Here is a 9,368-nt window from a genome sequence, read left to right on the forward strand (position 1 = left end):
GTGCTACTCCGTCGGACGTTCGACGAAAATTTTTCTAAGTCCCACCGCCAAGAGGAAACTTTTTCCCTATCGGTCCTAGACGATTTTCGACGTGATATCACTGTAATATAGACGGTTTCTAACAATATATATCATAACACCAAACTCGCTACAATTATTATTCTTCGAGTTATTAGCAAATAATGGACGGATGTGCTACTCCGTCGGACGTTCGACGAAAATTTTTCTAAGTCCCACCGCCAAGAGGAAACTTTTTCCCTATCGGTCCTAGACGATTTTCGACGTGATATCACTGTAATATAGACGGTTTCTAACAATATATATCATAACACCAAACTCGCTACAATTATTATTCATCGAGTTATTAGCAAATAATGGACGGATGTGCTACTCCGTCGACAAAACTCTGGAAATTTTTCTAAGTCCCACCGCTAAGAGGAAACTTTTTCCGTATCGGTCCTAGACGATTTTCGACGTGATATCACTGTAATATAGACGGTTTCTAACAATATATATCATAACACCAAACTCGCTACAATTATTATTTATCGAGTTATTAGCAAATAATGGACGGATGTGCTACTCCGTCGGACGTTCGACGAAAATTTTTCTAAGTCCCACCGCCAAGAGGAAACTTTTTCCCTATCGGTCCTAGACGATTTTCGACGTGATATCACTGTAATATAGACGGTTTCTAACAATATATATCATAACACCAAACTCGCTACAATTATTATTTATCGAGTTATTAGCAAATAATGGACGGATGTGCTACTCCGTCGACAAAACTCTGGAAATTTTTCTAAGTCCCACCGCCAAGAGGAAACTTTTTCCGTATCGGTCCTAGACGATTTTCGACGTGATATCACTGTAATATAGACGGTTTCTAACAATATATATCATAACACCAAACTCGCTACAATTATTATTTATCGAGTTATTAGCAAATAATGGACGGATGTGCTACTCCGTCGGACGTTCGACGAAAATTTTTCTAAGTCCCACCGCCAAGAGGAAACTTTTTCCGTATCGGTCCTAGACGATTTTCGACGTGATATCACTGTAATATAGACGGTTTCTAACAATATATATCATAACACCAAACTCGCTACAATTATTATTTATCGAGTTATTAGCAAATAATGGACGGATGTGCTACTCCGTCGGACGTTCGACGAAAATTTTTCTAAGTCCCACCGCCAAGAGGAAACTTTTTCCCTATCGGTCCTAGACGATTTTCGACGTGATATCACTGTAATATAGACGGTTTCTAACAATATATATCATAACACCAAACTCGCTACAATTATTATTTATCGAGTTATTAGCAAATAATGGACGGATGTGCTACTCCGTCGACAAAACTCTGGAAATTTTTCTAAGTCCCACCGCTAAGAGGAAACTTTTTCCGTATCGGTCCTAGACGATTTTCGACGTGATATCACTGTAATATAGACGGTTTCTAACAATATATATCATAACACCAAACTCGCTACAATTATTATTTATCGAGTTATTAGCAAATAATGGACGGATGTGCTACTCCGTCGGACGTTCGACGAAAATTTTTCTAAGTCCCACCGCTAAGAGGAAACTTTTTCCGTATCGGTCCTAGACGATTTTCGACGTGATATCACTGTAATATAGACGGTTTCTAACAATATATATCATAACACCAAACTCGCTACAATTATTATTTATCGAGTTATTAGCAAATAATGGACGGATGTGCTACTCCGTCGGACGTTCGACGAAAATTTTTCTAAGTCCCACCGCCAAGAGGAAACTTTTTCCGTATCGGTCCTAGACGATTTTCGACGTGATATCACTGTAATATAGACGGTTTCTAACAATATATATCATAACACCAAACTCGCTACAATTATTATTTATCGAGTTATTAGCAAATAATGGACGGATGTGCTACTCCGTCGGACGTTCGACGAAAATTTTTCTAAGTCCCACCGCTAAGAGGAAACTTTTTCCGTATCGGTCCTAGACGATTTTCGACGTGATATCACTGTAATATAGACGGTTTCTAACAATATGTATCATAACACCAAACTCGCTACAATTATTATTTATCGAGTTATTAGCAAATAATGGACGGATGTGCTACTCCGTCGACAAAACTCTGGAAATTTTTCTAAGTCCCACCGCTAAGAGGAAACTTTTTCCGTATCGGTCCTAGACGATTTTCGACGTGATATCACTGTAATATAGACGGTTTCTAACAATATATATCATAACACCAAACTCGCTACAATTATTATTTATCGAGTTATTAGCAAATAATGGACGGATGTGCTACTCCGTCGGACGTTCGACGAAAATTTTTCTAAGTCCCACCGCCAAGAGGAAACTTTTTCCGTATCGGTCCTAGACGATTTTCGACGTGATATCACTGTAATATAGACGGTTTCTAACAATATATATCATAACACCAAACTCGCTACAATTATTATTTATCGAGTTATTAGCAAATAATGGACGGATGTGCTACTCCGTCGGACGTTCGACGAAAATTTTTCTAAGTCCCACCGCCAAGAGGAAACTTTTTCCCTATCGGTCCTAGACGATTTTCGACGTGATATCACTGTAATATAGACGGTTTCTAACAATATATATCATAACACCAAACTCGCTACAATTATTATTTATCGAGTTATTAGCAAATAATGGACGGATGTGCTACTCCGTCGACAAAACTCTGGAAATTTTTCTAAGTCCCACCGCTAAGAGGAAACTTTTTCCGTATCGGTCCTAGACGATTTTCGACGTGATATCACTGTAATATAGACGGTTTCTAACAATATATATCATAACACCAAACTCGCTACAATTATTATTTATCGAGTTATTAGCAAATAATGGACGGATGTGCTACTCCGTCGGACGTTCGACGAAAATTTTTCTAAGTCCCACCGCCAAGAGGAAACTTTTTCCGTATCGGTCCTAGACGATTTTCGACGTGATATCACTGTAATATAGACGGTTTCTAACAATATATATCATAACACCAAACTCGCTACAATTATTATTTATCGAGTTATTAGCAAATAATGGACGGATGTGCTACTCCGTCGGACGTTCGACGAAAATTTTTCTAAGTCCCACCGCCAAGAGGAAACTTTTTCCCTATCGGTCCTAGACGATTTTCGACGTGATATCACTGTAATATAGACGGTTTCTAACAATATATATCATAACACCAAACTCGCTACAATTATTATTTATCGAGTTATTAGCAAATAATGGACGGATGTGCTACTCCGTCGACAAAACTCTGGAAATTTTTCTAAGTCCCACCGCCAAGAGGAAACTTTTTCCCTATCGGTCCTAGACGATTTTCGACGTGATATCACTGTAATATAGACGGTTTCTAACAATATATATCATAACACCAAACTCGCTACAATTATTATTTATCGAGTTATTAGCAAATAATGGACGGATGTGCTACTCCGTCGACAAAACTCTGGAAATTTTTCTAAGTCCCACCGCCAAGAGGAAACTTTTTCCGTATCGGTCCTAGACGATTTTCGACGTGATATCACTGTAATATAGACGGTTTCTAACAATATATATCATAACACCAAACTCGCTACAATTATTATTTATCGAGTTATTAGCAAATAATGGACGGATGTGCTACTCCGTCGGACGTTCGACGAAAATTTTTCCAAGTCCCACCGCCAAGAGGAAACTTTTTCCCTATCGGTCCTAGACGATTTTCGACGTGATATCACTGTAATATAGACGGTTTCTAACAATATGTATCATAACACCAAACTCGCTACAATTATTATTTATCGAGTTATTAGCAAATAATGGACGGATGTGCTACTTCGTCGGACGTTCGACGAAAATTTTTCTAAGTCCCACCGCCAAGAGGAAACTTTTTCCCTATCGGTCCTAGACGATTTTCGACGTGATATCACTGTAATATAGACGGTTTCTAACAATATATATCATAACACCAAACTCGCTACAATTATTATTTATCGAGTTATTAGCAAATAATGGACGGATGTGCTACTCCGTCGACAAAACTCTGGAAATTTTTCTAAGTCCCACCGCTAAGAGGAAACTTTTTCCGTATCGGTCCTAGACGATTTTCGACGTGATATCACTGTAATATAGACGGTTTCTAACAATATATATCATAACACCAAACTCGCTACAATTATTATTTATCGAGTTATTAGCAAATAATGGACGGATGTGCTACTCCGTCGACAAAACTCTGGAAATTTTTCTAAGTCCCACCGCCAAGAGGAAACTTTTTCCGTATCGGTCCTAGACGATTTTCGACGTGATATCACTGTAATATAGACGGTTTCTAACAATATATATCATAACACCAAACTCGCTACAATTATTATTTATCGAGTTATTAGCAAATAATGGACGGATGTGCTACTCCGTCGGACGTTCGACGAAAATTTTTCTAAGTCCCACCGCTAAGAGGAAACTTTTTCCGTATCGGTCCTAGACGATTTTCGACGTGATATCACTGTAATATAGACGGTTTCTAACAATATGTATCATAACACCAAACTCGCTACAATTATTATTTATCGAGTTATTAGCAAATAATGGACGGATGTGCTACTCCGTCGACAAAACTCTGGAAATTTTTCTAAGTCCCACCGCTAAGAGGAAACTTTTTCCGTATCGGTCCTAGACGATTTTCGACGTGATATCACTGTAATATAGACGGTTTCTAACAATATATATCATAACACCAAACTCGCTACAATTATTATTTATCGAGTTATTAGCAAATAATGGACGGATGTGCTACTCCGTCGGACGTTCGACGAAAATTTTTCTAAGTCCCACCGCCAAGAGGAAACTTTTTCCCTATCGGTCCTAGACGATTTTCGACGTGATATCACTGTAATATAGACGGTTTCTAACAATATATATCATAACACCAAACTCGCTACAATTATTATTTATCGAGTTATTAGCAAATAATGGACGGATGTGCTACTCCGTCGACAAAACTCTGGAAATTTTTCTAAGTCCCACCGCCAAGAGGAAACTTTTTCCCTATCGGTCCTAGACGATTTTCGACGTGATATCACTGTAATATAGACGGTTTCTAACAATATATATCATAACACCAAACTCGCTACAATTATTATTTATCGAGTTATTAGCAAATAATGGACGGATGTGCTACTCCGTCGACAAAACTCTGGAAATTTTTCTAAGTCCCACCGCTAAGAGGAAACTTTTTCCGTATCGGTCCTAGACGATTTTCGACGTGATATCACTGTAATATAGACGGTTTCTAACAATATATATCATAACACCAAACTCGCTACAATTATTATTTATCGAGTTATTAGCAAATAATGGACGGATGTGCTACTCCGTCGGACGTTCGACGAAAATTTTTCTAAGTCCCACCGCTAAGAGGAAACTTTTTCCGTATCGGTCCTAGACGATTTTCGACGTGATATCACTGTAATATAGACGGTTTCTAACAATATATATCATAACACCAAACTCGCTACAATTATTATTTATCGAGTTATTAGCAAATAATGGACGGATGTGCTACTCCGTCGGACGTTCGACGAAAATTTTTCTAAGTCCCACCGCCAAGAGGAAACTTTTTCCGTATCGGTCCTAGACGATTTTCGACGTGATATCACTGTAATATAGACGGTTTCTAACAATATATATCATAACACCAAACTCGCTACAATTATTATTTATCGAGTTATTAGCAAATAATGGACGGATGTGCTACTCCGTCGGACGTTCGACGAAAATTTTTCTAAGTCCCACCGCTAAGAGGAAACTTTTTCCGTATCGGTCCTAGACGATTTTCGACGTGATATCACTGTAATATAGACGGTTTCTAACAATATGTATCATAACACCAAACTCGCTACAATTATTATTTATCGAGTTATTAGCAAATAATGGACGGATGTGCTACTCCGTCGACAAAACTCTGGAAATTTTTCTAAGTCCCACCGCTAAGAGGAAACTTTTTCCGTATCGGTCCTAGACGATTTTCGACGTGATATCACTGTAATATAGACGGTTTCTAACAATATATATCATAACACCAAACTCGCTACAATTATTATTTATCGAGTTATTAGCAAATAATGGACGGATGTGCTACTCCGTCGGACGTTCGACGAAAATTTTTCTAAGTCCCACCGCCAAGAGGAAACTTTTTCCCTATCGGTCCTAGACGATTTTCGACGTGATATCACTGTAATATAGACGGTTTCTAACAATATATATCATAACACCAAACTCGCTACAATTATTATTTATCGAGTTATTAGCAAATAATGGACGGATGTGCTACTCCGTCGGACGTTCGACGAAAATTTTTCTAAGTCCCACCGCCAAGAGGAAACTTTTTCCCTATCGGTCCTAGACGATTTTCGACGTGATATCACTGTAATATAGACGGTTTCTAACAATATATATCATAACACCAAACTCGCTACAATTATTATTTATCGAGTTATTAGCAAATAATGGACGGATGTGCTACTCCGTCGACAAAACTCTGGAAATTTTTCTAAGTCCCACCGCTAAGAGGAAACTTTTTCCGTATCGGTCCTAGACGATTTTCGACGTGATATCACTGTAATATAGACGGTTTCTAACAATATATATCATAACACCAAACTCGCTACAATTATTATTTATCGAGTTATTAGCAAATAATGGACGGATGTGCTACTCCGTCGGACGTTCGACGAAAATTTTTCTAAGTCCCACCGCCAAGAGGAAACTTTTTCCGTATCGGTCCTAGACGATTTTCGACGTGATATCACTGTAATATAGACGGTTTCTAACAATATATATCATAACACCAAACTCGCTACAATTATTATTTATCGAGTTATTAGCAAATAATGGACGGATGTGCTACTCCGTCGGACGTTCGACGAAAATTTTTCTAAGTCCCACCGCCAAGAGGAAACTTTTTCCCTATCGGTCCTAGACGATTTTCGACGTGATATCACTGTAATATAGACGGTTTCTAACAATATATATCATAACACCAAACTCGCTACAATTATTATTTATCGAGTTATTAGCAAATAATGGACGGATGTGCTACTCCGTCGACAAAACTCTGGAAATTTTTCTAAGTCCCACCGCCAAGAGGAAACTTTTTCCCTATCGGTCCTAGACGATTTTCGACGTGATATCACTGTAATATAGACGGTTTCTAACAATATATATCATAACACCAAACTCGCTACAATTATTATTTATCGAGTTATTAGCAAATAATGGACGGATGTGCTACTCCGTCGACAAAACTCTGGAAATTTTTCTAAGTCCCACCGCCAAGAGGAAACTTTTTCCGTATCGGTCCTAGACGATTTTCGACGTGATATCACTGTAATATAGACGGTTTCTAACAATATATATCATAACACCAAACTCGCTACAATTATTATTTATCGAGTTATTAGCAAATAATGGACGGATGTGCTACTCCGTCGGACGTTCGACGAAAATTTTTCCAAGTCCCACCGCCAAGAGGAAACTTTTTCCCTATCGGTCCTAGACGATTTTCGACGTGATATCACTGTAATATAGACGGTTTCTAACAATATGTATCATAACACCAAACTCGCTACAATTATTATTTATCGAGTTATTAGCAAATAATGGACGGATGTGCTACTTCGTCGGACGTTCGACGAAAATTTTTCTAAGTCCCACCGCCAAGAGGAAACTTTTTCCCTATCGGTCCTAGACGATTTTCGACGTGATATCACTGTAATATAGACGGTTTCTAACAATATATATCATAACACCAAACTCGCTACAATTATTATTTATCGAGTTATTAGCAAATAATGGACGGATGTGCTACTCCGTCGACAAAACTCTGGAAATTTTTCTAAGTCCCACCGCTAAGAGGAAACTTTTTCCGTATCGGTCCTAGACGATTTTCGACGTGATATCACTGTAATATAGACGGTTTCTAACAATATATATCATAACACCAAACTCGCTACAATTATTATTTATCGAGTTATTAGCAAATAATGGACGGATGTGCTACTCCGTCGGACGTTCGACGAAAATTTTTCTAAGTCCCACCGCCAAGAGGAAACTTTTTCCCTATCGGTCCTAGACGATTTTCGACGTGATATCACTGTAATATAGACGGTTTCTAACAATATATATCATAACACCAAACTCGCTACAATTATTATTTATCGAGTTATTAGCAAATAATGGACGGATGTGCTACTCCGTCGACAAAACTCTGGAAATTTTTCTAAGTCCCACCGCCAAGAGGAAACTTTTTCCCTATCGGTCCTAGACGATTTTCGACGTGATATCACTGTAATATAGACGGTTTCTAACAATATATATCATAACACCAAACTCGCTACAATTATTATTTATCGAGTTATTAGCAAATAATGGACGGATGTGCTACTCCGTCGACAAAACTCTGGAAATTTTTCTAAGTCCCACCGCCAAGAGGAAACTTTTTCCCTATCGGTCCTAGACGATTTTCGACGTGATATCACTGTATATAGACGGTTTCTAACAATATATATCATAACACCAAACTCGCTACAATTATTATTTATCGAGTTATTAGCAAATAATGGACGGATGTGCTACTCCGTCGACAAAACTCTGGAAATTTTTCTAAGTCCCACCGCTAAGAGGAAACTTTTTCCGTATCGGTCCTAGACGATTTTCGACGTGATATCACTGTAATATAGACGGTTTCTAACAATATATATCATAACACCAAACTCGCTACAATTATTATTTATCGAGTTATTAGCAAATAATGGACGGATGTGCTACTCCGTCGGACGTTCGACGAAAATTTTTCTAAGTCCCACCGCCAAGAGGAAACTTTTTCCCTATCGGTCCTAGACGATTTTCGACGTGATATCACTGTAATATAGACGGTTTCTAACAATATATATCATAACACCAAACTCGCTACAATTATTATTTATCGAGTTATTAGCAAATAATGGACGGATGTGCTACTCCGTCGGACGTTCGACGAAAATTTTTCTAAGTCCCACCGCCAAGAGGAAACTTTTTCCCTATCGGTCCTAGACGATTTTCGACGTGATATCACTGTAATATAGACGGTTTCTAACAATATATATCATAACACCAAACTCGCTACAATTATTATTTATCGAGTTATTAGCAAATAATGGACGGATGTGCTACTCCGTCGGACGTTCGACGAAAATTTTTCTAAGTCCCACCGCCAAGAGGAAACTTTTTCCGTATCGGTCCTAGACGATTTTCGACGTGATATCACTGTAATATAGACGGTTTCTAACAATATATATCATAACACCAAACTCGCTACA

The sequence above is a fragment of the Halictus rubicundus genome, unplaced genomic scaffold (assembly GCF_050948215.1).
Source record: "Halictus rubicundus isolate RS-2024b unplaced genomic scaffold, iyHalRubi1_principal scaffold0867, whole genome shotgun sequence".
NCBI lineage: Eukaryota > Metazoa > Arthropoda > Insecta > Hymenoptera > Halictidae > Halictus > Halictus rubicundus.